This window comes from Balaenoptera borealis (genome assembly GCF_965194805.1).
Source record: "Balaenoptera borealis genome assembly, chromosome: 3".
Taxonomy (NCBI): domain Eukaryota; kingdom Metazoa; phylum Chordata; class Mammalia; order Artiodactyla; family Balaenopteridae; genus Balaenoptera; species Balaenoptera borealis.
In genome coordinates, this window is record NC_138866.1 from 161,546,964 (window position 1) to 161,560,768 (window position 13,805).

At 41.0% G+C, this 13,805-nt stretch overlaps 1 long non-coding RNA gene across 1 annotated transcript in view; it reads right to left on the bottom strand.

Annotated features, from left to right (window-relative positions):
* Positions 1-13,587: 13,587 nt before the first annotated feature.
* LOC309626475 overlaps positions 13,588-13,805 on the bottom strand; it is a 41,222-nt gene continuing 41,004 nt past the window's right edge. The window contains exon 2 of the long non-coding RNA XR_014243219.1: positions 13,588-13,804. This is a non-coding gene — a long non-coding RNA (uncharacterized lncRNA). The remainder of the gene's footprint in view (position 13,805) is intronic.

A 13,805-nucleotide genomic window follows, 5' to 3' on the forward strand; every position in this document is an offset into this window, starting at 1 on the left:
TCAGTGAGAGCATCGTTAAGGCTCCGTTGACGCAGGACTGACCCTAAATCACAAAAACCATTCAGAGGTGTGGGAAAGACTGCTCAGGGCTGACAAGCCGGCGTTTTCTCAGGCGCCATCAATGCTGGGATTCTTTTGATTAACTACTTGTATATTTCCTCTTAATCCCAACAGCAGCTCGATCTGCTCATCTCTCCTGCGGTCCCCATTGGAAAATCCATACCCACAACCTTTCCCAGCCTTTCATCTGCCTCTGGAGATTCAGAGAAGCCGATGGGACCTTTGTTTGCTCGGCAACTGTGCTGTCCTTCAGTGTTCGGAAGCGTGGTGGGCGTCGCTGACCGTGGGAGCTGGTGGGAAGGGGAAGCCTTAGGTATTGTGCCTCCCGCCCCAGGTTAGTGGCTGCTCCTCCCTTGGGAGGTTTGGCTTGGGATCACTGCTGTTTGCAGTACTATGTGTAACCTTGGCATGCAGTCAGTAGAGAAAATATTCATTATTGCCTGACTGTCTGCCGAAGACAATTTCAATTATTCTGGCATTTCAATGGATGAAGAAGCCCTTTAGGCTGGCCCAGGAGATTAGATTTAAAGGCTCTGTAAATTAGGAGAGTTACAATCAGTATATTATCTGGCAGGCAGCTGTGGAATACACCACAGCAGGCAAAGAGAGACACATTGCTATATTCCGGTTGTGGTTTTGATATATCAATTTACTGGTTGAGCGTACATATTTGTGAAAGAATGATTTTGCATTTCTTAAATCACTTTTAACTGCCTGCCCTCGAAGTTTCTGAACCTGTAGCTTGAATGGGCTGCTGGCATTGCGGACGTTTTGTTTTAAAGCCCAGTTTCAGCTGGGAAAAAATATTGCTGAGGACAGAGCTTGGGGATTAATCTTTCCTAAAGTTATTCAAATAATATAATATATGGCAGTTAATCAGAAAATTCCATTTGCAGAAATGTGAATAATGTCCCATATAAAGGCTTTTTCTTTTAATGACATGTTTCTCATGTCTTTTTTTTCTAGATTCACTCTGTTGTGATAATTATATCTATATTTGTATTATATATTATTTGGCTACACCTGTTTGATGTGATAAGTTTGAAAATAAAAATACTTACCATGTAACATATCACAATACTTTATAAACAGTTGCATAAATGAGGTCTATTGGTAAACAAGCTTTTCTTGATGCTTTAGTTCTTTCTAAACATTTTTGGCAACTTAGAACTCTGATATCATTTAAACAATAGATTTTTTTTAACTTTTGTAAAAAAGCCTTTAAAAAGAAATACCTTTTGACACCAGTTAATGCTTGTAGCTATGCCTGAAATAAAGTAAACATTTCCTAAGTAGTTTAAGCTATGTTTCATTCTCAGATTTTAAGAAAAATTGTTTAGTTTTTTGTTAAGATGAAAAATATTTCGGTTTTGAGCTAGATTGTTAAAGTGAAAACAGTTAAAATATTAAAATTTACTCAAGTCCTTTGTAAGACAAGTCAAGAGACATAAATAAATAATATTAAATATAGATACTTTCAAGAAAACTTTGTAAATAACTCGTGGCTTCATTCACCTCCCAGTAACTCCTACTTTCTACTGCTCAGCTATGAAATTCACAAGTACATCCCACCCCAGAGGAAGTTTCTTTGCTTTGGAAATACTTACATTTTATTGGGTAAAGCAGATGGACTGGTTTGGATAGATCCTTATTCTCAGTTTATTTAAAAAGATTTTTAGGATTTTAACTTAAAAAAATTATGTTGGGTGTCTGTTTGAAGGTCAAAGCTTACATTCAAATGACATGTGTCCAAATAGCATTTGACGGGGGCCCTTGCTCTCAGGGTTGAATTCAACAATACTTCTAATCAGACTGTCCCTGTACACCTTGTCAGAAAGGGGTTTATCAATCAATAGCATAGAATTCATTTTTTTTGTTCTTTCTTGTTTACAGAACCGGATCACCCACCAGGGACAGTGTTTGTCTGATACAATACCCAGGAAGTGCCCTTCATCACAAACACTGAAGTTTGGCTGTGGCCTTACACAGTACGTTGGGCTGATCTATTTTCTCATGGGAACTGCTGGGCTAGTTCAGACAAGCATCTGCAATTCTTAAACGGACAGTTTCAGGTTGAAGAATTTAAGAGACAACCAAATAGAGTTTTAATGCCCCGTAAGATAATAATGAAAGACATTTATGAAAAAAAATTCCAGTTAGTTTGAAAGCCGGAGCCCACGCTCCGTGTTTTGACAGCAGATGGATGGCTAGCTCAACTACTCCTGGTTTACTTTCTGACTTGGATTTGTCTCACTGGTCCAGTGAGATTGTGAGGGCTTCCTCCAATCTGGTTAATGCTCAGAACCAATGTTTGAGTTTTAGACTAATTATGGGCCAACCACTGACATTTTTTCTATAATGTGAAGACTGGTGCCAGCAGTAACTCAGTGAGATTTAACATAAAAGCAAGATAAAACAATTAAAGAGGAAGAATATTTGATTAAGTGGATCGCTGATTTATACTGGGGTAAATTGAAATTGAAGGGAGAGCGAACTTTTTATGGCAATCATACATTACGTTCATTATCAGAGACTCTGGGTTCTTTGTGCTTTTGTGATTTAAAAAGAAATAAACCAGTTGAAGGAGAGTAATCCTGGCTGGCATCATTTTTGTCTTCTCTTGAGTTACGGTTTCTTTTCGCTGCAAAAGTTAAATAAATCATATTCAAGTAAACTCATTGCGATCCACATTTAAATAGACCAAATAAAAGAGTAGTAACAAGGCTGCACATGGCAAAACACACACAAACACTTTTGCTTTGGTGACAGAGCTTGACATAGACTTCAATCATCATGTATTTGGTATTTGCAAAAATTGTAGCTGTGGCAACATCCCTTTAGGGGTCTTGGGCCTGGTGTCTAGAGGAGCAGAACGCCATGTGATTTGGTATCAGACCTGAGGAAATTGTGAAACAGCTCTGTCGCACATGCCTCTTCTTGTTCCGTGACTGGCTCTGATGCAAGGCTCTCCTTTACTTGGAATGAACTTGTTTCTGCAGCTTTAGCAGGTGCTTACAGGGTGCCCCTGACATCCCATCCACAAAATATCTGGTCCTTCCTTTACGTAAACCAGCGTTGCTTTTGCAGAGGCAGTGTTGGTGCTGTATCGGAGAAGTGAGCACTGCGGTCTACCAGCAAACAGAGCAGCATAGGTGAGGGGGAAGAAAGAGCAGAGAAGGGTGATTTGGGAAATTCAGAGAGCTTTGCAAAGAGGGGAAAAACCCAGATAATAGTTCATTTTGTCTTCCTGTGGGGTATTGCAGAGGGAGGACTGGGGAGATGCCGGTAGGAGAGGCTGGCCCCTCTGATGTATAGATCGACCATGTGAAGTATCTATTTATATCCCACAATCCACTCTTCCAGCTGATGTTCTTATGTGGGGCTCAACAGGACTGCAGAGATCAGAAGGGACAGTGATGCCTGCATCACGAGAGCGTGCAGCTCACCACGTTGTTCATGATGGCCTTGATTCTTGGACGACACGTTTGAATCACATTTATTCATTTTCACCAAAATATTTTTATATCGCTGTTTGAAAATTGTTTGTAGAGAAAAGGCCATTCAAACAACTAAAGACTCTGAGTGAAGTTCTGGTGGCGACCCTGTCCCTCTCCAGGTGTGTGGTCCTGGGCAAGACTTGCACCCCCTGTCCCTGCCTTCCTTGTGTGTAAAAGTGGGGGATGCACATGGTGATCAAAATTTCTTTCAGGCTCTGACAGATTATGACTCTGTGATTCTTGCTTAAAGTGGGGGAAAGAGGGCTCCTATCGACATCTGCAACGAGGGTTTACATTTCTGTGTTTCCCAAGAAAGCTATATGGGCAATCGGTGTAAGTTAGGGAAGAAAATTCCACTTTCCAAAGGAAGCAGTTGTTGAAATTCCTGTAACCAGGGCACAAACAGATACACAATGGCCATCTGGGTTTTACCGTCGGTGCCAAAGGAGGGAGCAAGGAAACTGAGTCCAATTTTGTCAGCGTCCTTGTTGTTGCCAAGCGTCCTCACCAAGGAGTTAAGGGACCTTTGGTGCCATCTGTTCGTCCTTTCAGAGGCATGCTTTTGTAAGGCTGCTCTGTGACATTGCTTCCCCTTGGTACCTATGTTGAGGACGTCTGCTTTCAAGACGTTCTAAACCAGAACATTGATGGAGAGGTGAGAGACCATGAGAGTGGGACAGCTGAGGGGGGTCTGATGGGGCCGGGGGGCAGTGGGAAAGAAGGCTGGCAAGGGCTGGATCCATGTCACTGATAATTTCATAATTTGCTCACAAAACTGCCTTTCTTGAAACAATTTTGCCTCAATACTGTTGGATAGTGTACATTTTTAAGCTTAGGAGATCCAGTCTTTAATCACACACCCTCACGTTGCTGACAGTCCTATAAAAAATACATACAATGTACTTGTTATCAGGTCCCTGCTTAATTAATTTGTTAAATTCACCCTTGCTGTTAGCACGTGTGTGTTGTGCTCCTACTATTTGAGTTGACCTGTGTAGTTCACAGAGGTGGCAGCAGACACAACTTTCCCATACGTCCTGTGAGGAGCCAGGAGGCAAGATGGGGTGGTGGGATTTTATGAAGCTACAGTGAGGGTGAAATAAGGTGATGAATGGAAGGGGACTGCCGAAATCATAAATTGTAATGCAAAAATGTGATGGACACATTTTTCAGACAGACCAGTTCTCAAAACTCTTACTTCCCATGGAGCTACTGGAAGACGTGCTCTCCAGCCAAGGTGAGGACCCTAGACAGAGGAAGACCTGGGAAGCAGGGAAGAGGGACCCCAGAGAGAGGTGAAGGAATCCCCCAGGATGATGGTGATGGGACATGCCAGAATGTCAGCGGGGGAGCAGCTGGGAGAATAGCCACCAGATTGGATCAGGAAGACTGAGGGCCCCAGGAGGAATGTCTCCAAAAAATGAAATTCATATTTGAAATTTGTATTTGAAGACTTGAGAGAAATTCTGGGATTCTCTGGGACAATTCAGGTTTAAGGTAGCCATAAGTTCATAGAAAACTACGTGACTGAAAAACAATACAGTTGTTAACTCTAGGAAAAAAGGAAAGTTCGGATAAGAAAGGAAATGCAAATGGAGTGCATCCTTTGGCTCAGCTTTGAAAAATTTTGCAGAAGAATAAGGTGAACACTAAATTTTGATTTAACCAAAATTATCATGTGACTTCCTTGGAAGGACAAGGGAGGGGAAATAAGGTGGACTTGGGAGGAAAAATCTTTTCAGAATAAGAAGTCAACACAGATAATGACTGAAAAAGAAAAATCATAACATAACGGTGTATTATTTATGAACATGAAAGTAAATACTAGAAATGACAGCAAAAGAATTGCAAACTTTTAACCGGTTGGGTCCAGGAAATGGAACTCAGCCATTGAAGGGTTGGGGCACAGGATGCTGTTTATTTTTCCAGGGTTTGTAGTAATATTTAACTTTTGAAGCAATGTGTATATACTACTTTGATAAAGCATTACAAATTTTAAAAATTTATTGGATGGAAGGTAATACCCTAGAAAAATGATAATTTGGTTTTGGCAACTGTGAATCCAAAGAGAGAGTGGCCCAAGGCTGCTGGGTAATGCCTCAGAGAACCCAGAGGTTTGAGGACCGTTGTTCTCAAGTTCGATTGTCAAGGTTCATCTTTTGGAGGATAACACAGCCCATCAGTGGCATAGTCGGGATACTTGCCTAGAATTGTACCTCTACTTTCCCTCTTTAAGTCACCTAAAATCATCCCCCCACGCCTATGAACATAGTCTTCCTAAAGGGATTTGAACCTGAGAAACCCATCCAGCTCTTCTTTTTTTCTGTCCCAATAATTTTGCGTATGTAAAATTGGGGTCAATGGAACATTCTTTCAAGTTATACTCCATCGGCTTAAGCCTGTGCTTTTGTTCACAGGCCCAGTATAACGTCTGGCACATAGTAAGTGCTCAGTAAAAATCTATAGAACAAAAATATGAATCAAAGTCACGCGAAGCAGCAAAAAAAGCTCCAAAAGCCTCCTAAAATGAATTTATTACACCTACTGTTTCTTCCATTCTCTCCTTCTTATCCTTTTCTGTATTTTGAAGCCAGAACAATCTTTTCCAAGCATAACTCTGATCAGCTACCCTTTTGCCTAAGACTTTCAGTGGTTTTCCATTGCTCTTATATAAAGAACAAACTGTGTGATGTGGCCATCAGGCCCTGTGTGGTCTGCACCCACCTCTTCAATTTCATCTCATATCACTTTCTCCTTTTTTCCTGCCCCTCACTCTCACATCTTGCTCCAGCCCTGGAGAATTGCTGTGGTCCTCTCTCTGCTTGAAATCATCTTCCCTTCTCCCTCATTTAACTCCCAGTCATCCTTCGGGTAAGCATCAAATTCTCAGAGGAACCATCATCAACCTTTCTCAGTCAAAGCCTTCTCTTTAAGTTTCCGAAGCAACATCTTCCTCTGCTTTGTTCTGTTACAGTTGCAGTGTACTACTTACGTGTGTGATAATTTGGTTAATATCTGTCTCCCCCAATGGGATATAAGCACCTCGAGGGCAGGAACCAAGCATCTGAACAAGCATCTGCATCCCCTAGCCTAGCGCCTGACCTCGGGTAGTTGCTCAATAATGAATAGATGAGTGAGGAAAAGGACCATGTGCATCCTTAGAGATGGGATCAAAGGTGGAGGATGTCTTCAGTTGCTGATAATGGTGGTGATGGTGGTTTGTGGGCTAATTATGTGAATAGAATACTTAAATGTTTTTAGAACAAGCTGGTAAGCAGCTGTTTTCCCCCTTGCCCCTCTGAGTCACCTCCCACTACAAGTATCTCCAGGTGTGTGCTTACACGAATAAAATACACACACACACACACACACATACATTCTGAAGCTCCGGGTGCCGCCTGTGACATTGGTATGATTCAGCAGTCCACCATTTCAAGCATCCCTGGCAAGATCAGTTTTCTGTGAATATCGATGAGTAGAAATTTGTCAGAGTAGAAGGTTGGTTGGGGTGTGAGGGTGGGTGAGGAGGAAGGGGATATGGGGTTCAGGGACCAAGTAGCAAACGCTTCCAAAGCCTCGTAGACGTTCAAATATTTAAATGCATATTTCGAGTTCTTGAGATAATTAGCCTTCAACTTACAAAGGCGGTCTGTCTTGAAAGTTTGGGTGCTGGACTATTGAATCCCTAGCTGCTCCTTAAAAGTTGCGTGCTAGTTTTGAAATGTGGCTCTTGTGGGTAAAGTACTGACTGACTCATACTTTTAACATTACAAAAAGCCATTCCATCTGAGTAGCTGTGAGAGCAGCCTCTGACTTCCTTATAAGAGGGAACACCAGTCTATGAAAAATCAAGTTATTGAACTGGATCATCTATAAATATAGAGGTTTCCTATTCCTTGCTATTGGGCAGAAGTTCTCCCTGACAATTTTCAGAGTAAAACTGTTTTCTACGGCATCGCTTTTAGTACTGTTTGTGGTCAAGATGTAGGATTCAGTGTTAACTAGTTCAATGTGATTAATCCGGAAACTAAGTAATTCATCCGTGTCGAAAATGTGTGAGTAGTTTTCTCAAAGTTATATTTAGAAATCCAGAGATTCAAGTGGTTTAGAGGTTTGGATGTAGAACAAGAGCATGTCATAGCCACCTCCACCTCCTCTTTCCCCCAGTACAAAACAAATTGTGAGACCTTTGTTTAAGAAGGAGTTTGAAAGTATTTATTTTTTTGTTTCCCTTAATGCCACACGTCTGCTGATACGGGAGGCTCCGTCTGTGCAGCGCCAGGACCTTCAAGCTTTTCTGGGGTCCGCCCTCCATCATCAAATAGTCACAATTAAAGAGATGCTCCTCTCTTTTTCAATAGCATGCCTTTCCTTTGGATACCCTGTAATCTCAAGTCTTTCCTTCTGGCTCGTTCTTGGTTAATAACATTAATAGTATCATCAAAGACAATGATAATAATAAACAGGGCCAGTGAATACTGAGCTCTTGTCATACTTCAGACAGTGAAGCAAACCTATACAGTAGATGTTCTTATTATCCCTTTTTACAGATGAGGAAAATGAGGCTTAGCAAGGTTATGCAACTTGGAACTAAGTGGAGAAAGCGGAACTCAAATACCTCAAACTTGAGGATACCATTCAGAGCTCTCCTAACCATCACAATACTGCCTTTGACCTTTCCAATCATTCTACTCTGGGCAGTTAGGGTAAATTCCATGTTTGTCTCACTGTTGGCCCAAATGTAGCCTCTCCTAGTCCAAGGATAAGGCCCTTAAGGGCAGGAAGTTTGTCTAATTCACCTTCCTATCTTTGATCTTAGCTCAGCATCCAGCACAGAACAGGTGCCTAATAAATGCTTGATGAATGAATAAACAAAAGTCCTAGAAAGAAAAGATGAGGTCAATTATTCACTGATTCCTTTTAAAATGGACTCTGCTTTCTTCTGTCTTTGAAGGGAGACTTATATTCTGCTCTCCTTGTTTGTCATATGTGTATGGAAAGTGACAAGATCATGATTAAATTGTAGTGACTCTGCTGTGACTCAAGGAACAGTGGTAGCAGAGAAAATCTTGAAAATATTAAAAGCTAACAAACGAACAAATCCTGTTTCCTCTTTGTTGCTTTGTGGACTAGCTCTCACTTGTTGATATGGACATTCCATGAGCGTAGTTGGGGTGATTGATTAATGGGCTCCAAATTCACTTACATTTGATAATCAGATTCTGTCGTAACTCATTCCCCAATTCTTGAATATTTATCTGCCCTCGAAACCTTGATTTAGGGACTTAAAAGAGCCATTAACATTTAGAAAGAACCACAAAACCATGTGTTTACCTCTAATCCAGGAAATAGAGGAATCTCTGATCATGTGATTATTTTCAGTTTGAGTTAAAATTATGGTGAGGTCAGTCACAGGAATTCTCTAGGCTACATGGGAAGTTACTTTACTCGGAGCACACGTATTAAAATTCATGACCTTCGATATAAAAAAGAAGGGATTGGTTCGAACTTGTCCTGTTTTAAGAGAAACTTTAACACGTGCTGGAGCTTCTTAGGCAATTTGACAAACTTCTTTCCTCACCTTCATTTACATTTTCTATTCTGCCTTCTTTGGCTGCCTCTCACTTTGTCATGGTTGTCCTTCTGTCTTCCTTCTCCCCACCACCCCCACCCCAAAAAAAGTCCTGTAACCTGGGTTCACTCCTCTCTTGGGCTTTATCCAGCCTTCTAATCACAGACAGAGGCAGCCCCCAGATCCAGCACATATTTCCATTTCATAGACAATGAAATCAGATCAGAAAGGTTGAGTGACTTGCCCAAAGTCACAGAGCCAGGCCAACACCAGACTCAGATTGGACTCAGGTCTATAATCTACTTCCCTAATTACTAAGTCTGCCTCTCTTTCACTTTATTTTACACTTGTTTTCTCTTCTGATTAGTCTAAACTCTTAATATGAAACAATATAGATGGAAGAATTTTATTTGAATTAAAGTTTTTAGCTGGAATAACTGGGTAAGTAAGACTATGGCACAGTGATACCATAGTATACACTAATTTATTTATATATGACTATTTATTATTTATATATGTATACATTATTAATCATTTAATTATTTATACACTTATTTTCCCTGATATTATCTTTGAAATAAATATACCTTTAATATTTTAAGAAATAAAAATCAGATATTAACTCTTCATGTATTTGATATTGGTGGCAGACTGCTGTTGTCTTTTTCAAAATATTTTTTCTTTAATTCCCCAAGTCAGAATGCCCGGTTTTAGCTGTGTATATGGCCATCCACTGTAAAGACTACGTTATCCAGCTTTCTTTGCAAATTGGTGTGGCTGTATGTCTAAGTTCTAGCTAATGAGCCCTGAAAGGAAGTGCCAGTGACCCTGCTTCTCCTTCTTCATTTTTTTTTTTTTGTTGTTGAATGCAGATACAAAGGCTGGTGCTTGGCAGCCTTTTTGGACAATTTGGCAACATGCTAAAGATGGGTAGAGTAGCAAGATAAGAAGGAGTTTGGGACACTGTTGATTGTGGGATCACTGTACCAGTCTTGGTCTGCCTACTTCCAGGCTTATTTTTAGGTGAGGGGAAAATAAATTTGTTTCTTGTTAAAACCACTACTATTTATTAATTTATTATATGCAGTTTTACCAAATCTAAGTGATATGGTAGGCTAAATGACTTTAGTATCATTGGCTTAGAAGGTATTGGAGTTCATAAATAAACTTTTCTACATATGGGGAAAGTAAGAACCTGAACTCACCAAAGTAGGTGAGTACCTAGGCTTTCTGAACTCCTGAAAATTCCAACCAAATTATGTAATGGCTTTAGTGAATAAGCAGAAGACAAAAATGCTTCAAATAAAATGTGGAAAGTATTCTAATTTTCTTTAATTTTATTTCCCAAACAAAGGATCTTTTAGAGGAAACAAAAATTATGTTCTTGTCCTTGGGTCCTTTTTGGGACTTTCAAGTAAATCTGAGACTCTAAATATTGAGAGTGAATGAGGGTATCTTCATTCCCTTGTAGTTGATAAATAATATTGTTATAGGATCTTAATAACACACAGCTGATACCTGGGTCTAAATGACAACTGGTTAGAGTGACATTAAAATGTTTATGTTCTAACCAAATCCACATCTCAATTATTTCCAGCTTCACCTTTTGTTTCCTGACATTAGCAGTCTCTTAAAAATTGCTGGAGGAGATGAAAGCCAAGAGACGCTCAAGGATACTTCGTTTCTAAGCCTTAGAAATTCTTCTTACCAACATCAAATCTTAAAAATGATATTATGGCGGGGTGGGCTGAATTAGGAGATGGGGATTGACATATATACACTATTGATACCATGTATAAAATAGAGAACTAATGAGAACCTACTGTATAGCTCAGGGAACTGTACTCGATGCTCTGTGGTGACCTCAAAGGGAAGGAAATCCAAAAGAGAGTGGATATATGTATACCTATAGCTGATCCGCTTTGCTGTACAGTAGAAACTAACGCAACATTGTAAAGCAACTATACTCCAATAAATATTAATTTAAAAAAATCTTAAAAAAAATGATATTACATTTTTACTCTAACTTTGGAATTTGGTGCAGGGAAAGTATTTTGGTTGCACCCATGAAATCACCTTAATTGTGTTGCACTGAGGCAATGAAAGTGGATGTTGTGCACTGGGGTATCAGTATTGCTGTGATCTTGTGCAAGATGAGGGCCTCTTACAGCCTCTTTATCTATAAGGCAGAGCCTGGGGCAGTGCGTGTTCCTGAAAAAATCAAAGGAGCACAAATAATCCTAAGGGTGTAACTGTGGATTCCTCAAAGCACCATGGACCCCGTGCTGCCACTTCACTTCTCAAGTGGCTACAGTGGTGATCACGGCCATCTCTGCTTGTTTTATACATGAACTTCGAAGCAAATTATATCTCGCTAGATTGGTGACTTAGTTTTCCAAGTCTGTTTTATGAATTATTTAGAAGCCTGTGAACTCGGAGTTGATGGCTGACCATCAATTAAACCCTTCCTCTGAAGGACCTATTTCTAGACTTTTTGTGGAGAGTGCGGTGGATGAGAAATCTAAAACCTTGAGGATCTTTAAAAGAATGGAAATGATCTCTGACATTTGCTTGTTACCTTTTAGTATTGGGTATATGAGCTTGGGCTTTTTGTAGATCTCATTAGAAAGACATTAACCCTGATACTGACATCGAAATTCACTTCCTTTCTTGGACTGATTTGAGTGGGTCTGGTTTAATTGACCTTAAGAGTCTAGGTAAAAACCACACTTCCTCTCCTGGCTTACCAAAATGGAAAACAATATGGTATTCCGGAAAAATTTCATGAAACTTGACAGATACCTGCAATGTTCAAATATTTTTTTGGACGGAATGCAGGAAGAGTGAAGAAAATAAGGCTCTGGATGCTTTATAGTTTCCTCACGTTTCGAAGCAGGGAGGAAACTCTGGTGAACACACATCAGTCGGCTGCAGTGTATTATTTTAGCGCTTGTCATGTTCTACTTTCAGAGGCTGCGCTGTTAGTCATCCCTGAGAAGCAATTCATGCATCAGGAGTGTTCATTACCCAACAACCTGCATAACTGACCTCCCACACCCTCAAATTAACCATTTGAGGCTGGTGGAGTAAAGCATTGCATCTGTTGCAATCATGATCGGCAGGGTCCTAGGATGCCCTTGATAACCACCAGCCCTCATTCTTCCAAGTTGTTTCCTGACTATTTACAACCGGCAAACTATTTTTGTTAAAGGGCTATAAAGATGGACATCGATGGCATTCTTCTTTCTGCTGCGAGAGACTTTGCTTTCAGCTTTCCTGGGTTTACCTGATTTTACAATCAGATACGTTCAGTGGGGTTGCTGGCTGCAGGCAGTGGTGGTAAGAGGTACCCCCGGAGTACAAAGGCTCCACGGAGGCACCCATCAGTCCTGAACATCTGCGTTGGTGAAATCCCATTTACTCTCTTGGAAGCGTGGCAAGGACTTTTCTTTTTTCCCCTTGTCTCTGCATCAGAAGGCAGCCTTGTAATGTGCTCATGATCCGGCCATAATGGCCAGACCCGTGAATGCAGCTGGGGTGGAGGTGTGAGTTTTGCAGTGGGCGATGCATCAGCTGCTCTTACATGGAGAGCGTCAGGAGGCTGGCAGCTATAGGCACCGAGGCGGTTTCTATGTGGTTGCTAGGGATGCCACATTCAATATCCCGATGCTCTGTGCTCAAAACGGGGAAAAATTGACATTCTGACTTCCCATATGAGAGTGGAATACGTGATTCACAGCCCTTCTGCAGCGTTAATCAAGCCGTGTTTACATGGAAAGAAGCCAAAACAGCCAGAGCCAAGAGCTGCATTTGGAAAGCCAAGTGATGATGTCATCTGGGCAGAGCGGCCCCCGGCAAACCACTTAGCTGGCTTAGGTGTCTAGTATTTAGCCATGGAGCAAATCCCAGTTAAGCGTCGGAGGAACACCACCACGTTTGGCCCCGTTCTTGGGATTTACGTGGTTGTATTATGGTTTGTTTATCAAATAGTGTAGCATCATCATTTGTTACTATCTCCAGTGAGAAACAGCCTGATCCACCGGTAAGATGGCAATGAGAGAGTTCTCAACCCTTGCAGGGAACAAGTGCACAATCCCCACCCCCCAAAACACTCTCAAAATAAAGGAAAGAATGCGATTGGTCTTGGTGAGGTGATGCCCTGTTACCTACTCCAATCACATTCCTTCTTTTAGGATATGTGTTCACATAGCCACAAGCTCCTCCCAAGATGGAATTCTTGCCACCAAAGAATTTCAGAGGAGAACTTTGGGTTGGGATTGATTGGGGGTGTCACATTTGCCTGTGCAGCCCCGGCCCTGATTATTATTAGGAACCCACTTTTAGCTGAGCCTCTAGAACCATAAAATTTATCCTTAGGGTAATGTAAGGCTCTGCTGCGTGTCAAGTGTTGAGCAAAGTCAGGCGTGAAGTCCTCAGCAGTGGATGCAATGGTCATGGTTCTTTTTTTTTTTTAAAGATAAATCAAACATCTTTATTTAGTGTTTTAGGCATTCAGTTGGTTTTATTTATTTTTTTAAAGGTCTTTTTTTTTTTTTTTTTAAATTTATTTTTGACTGTGCTGGGTCCTCGTTTCTGTGCGAGGGCTTTCTCTAGTTGCAGCGAGCGGGGGCCACTCTTCATCGCGGTGCGCGGGCCCCTCACTGTCACGGCCTCTC